The sequence below is a fragment of the Gordionus sp. m RMFG-2023 genome, chromosome 3 (genome assembly GCF_954871325.1).
Source record: "Gordionus sp. m RMFG-2023 chromosome 3, tfGorSpeb1-WG-v2, whole genome shotgun sequence".
Lineage (NCBI taxonomy): Eukaryota > Metazoa > Nematomorpha > Gordioida > Chordodea > Parachordodidae > Gordionus > Gordionus sp. m RMFG-2023.
The window spans coordinates 6,531,829-6,533,635 of NC_088777.1; the positions used below are offsets into that span (position 1 = coordinate 6,531,829).

The 1,807-nt window shown below is 24.0% G+C and overlaps 1 long non-coding RNA gene across 1 annotated transcript; it reads left to right on the plus strand.

Annotated features, from left to right (window-relative positions):
* Positions 1–978: 978 nt before the first annotated feature.
* LOC135925764 (uncharacterized) lies at positions 979–1,354 on the plus strand. The gene is made up of 3 exons (XR_010571725.1): positions 979–1,024; positions 1,067–1,182; positions 1,226–1,354. It is a non-coding gene; the product is annotated as an uncharacterized LOC135925764 (long non-coding RNA).
* The last annotated feature ends 453 nt before the right edge of the window (positions 1,355–1,807 follow it).

The window sequence follows — 1,807 nt, forward strand, 5'->3', positions numbered from 1 at the left end:
TAATATAATTTGAAATATGATTTTAAAAAAAACCAATGACCTGTTTCAGAGTTTGAAGGTATCAAAATGCAATATTTTTCTTGAGCCCCTCCCACCGGCATAAAGAAATTATCATCTTCCAGTTTAAAATAACATCCTAAATAGAAATTGTTGCTAATGATGATAACACGATTTTAAATAAATATTAATTAATTTTTATTTTGGAAAACTAATTTCATTAGTAATATTTTTTTCTTTGAAATTAGCTCAAATTACCAAATCTATTTAATAGATTTACTTTTGACATTATTTCAAAATATGACTTTGAAAGATAAAAAAAATATATATCTCTTAATTTATTTTTTTGAGGCATCTTCCAAAAATAGGTTTCTATTCTTAATTTCCCTTTAGTATGACTAAAGGGATATAACAACTTTCCTAGTATATCTTTTTTTTTGTATTCTCTTTCTAATTTTCGAGCTTTTAATTTCATCAAATTTATTCTATCTTTAATCAATTCCTTTGTCATGTTTTTATTGGGGTTTTATATTAATTTTTATCAATTTTTTTTTTCAAATTATTTTATTTTCTCAACTTCCACAACATTATTTTTGTTTAACCCTTCACTACAAAGGTGGGGTAAATAATACCCCACGGCTTTTATAATCTTGGTAATAAAAAACCTGAAGATATTTTGACCTAGTTTTTATAGTAGTTTAATATTTTCTTATAAAGAATATATCTACCAAATTTCAAGATAATTGATTTGATATTTTTTAAAATATTTGCAATTTGTTGAGCTTGGGGTAGTATAGGTCCACCTTTGTACTTAAGTAATTTTTTTTTTCACAATTTTTTTTTATTGATAAATATTATTGTATATTACAAACTAATATATAAAATTGAAAAAAAAAATTTTATTTGTAAATTTTTCATTGTTATATTGTTACTCAAAATTTTAAAATTTTATACTATTTTTTTTTCTTGTGGAGCAAAATACTATAAAATTAGCATATGGAAAATTTAATATCATCAAGTGCTGGAAGTATTTTCTATTTAATATTTGATATTTATAAAATTTATATAGGTGAAGTAGATTTTGAGTCAGATGATGATTATTTGTATAACAGCAATCACAACTCGGAGACAGAGGAGGACAATATAGATATTATGTGTGTGAAGATAGCTATAAATATTGTCACAGTAAAATATGCTAGTCTTTAATAAATTATATAAAAATATGAAGGTAAAGATGGAAAAACTAAATGTAATATGGAATGCCTTACACAAAAAGGACAAGATCCCATAATATAATATTATATTTGCCAGGGGTTAAATCTCATGCAAAAAATGCAAAATCACCATAGAAAGCCTCAAATTATTCATTTCACATAATATTACAGATTTAGTTTTAAAATATACAAATCAAAAGATTGAGTCCATTGAAAAAGATGACTCTGTTTATCATCCAAAATGGATGAAAATGAATTGAATGCCTTAGTTGGTTTACTAATGATAGCCGGAGTTTATAAATCCAGTCATCAAAATATAAGAGATTTATGGAATAAGGATGGATTTGGTGTTTATTTAGATATACTATGAATATAAATAGATTCAAATTTCTATTGAAAGTGCTTAGATTTGATGATATGAATACAAGAAATACAAGGAAAGCACTTGATCATATTAGAGAAATTTTTGATATTTTTAATGATAATTGCAATAATTCTTATTCTGCTGGACAATATGTTACTATTCATTCAAAGGAAAATGTCCATTTAGGCAATATATGCCAAATAAACCATCAAAATATGGTCTGAAAATATAT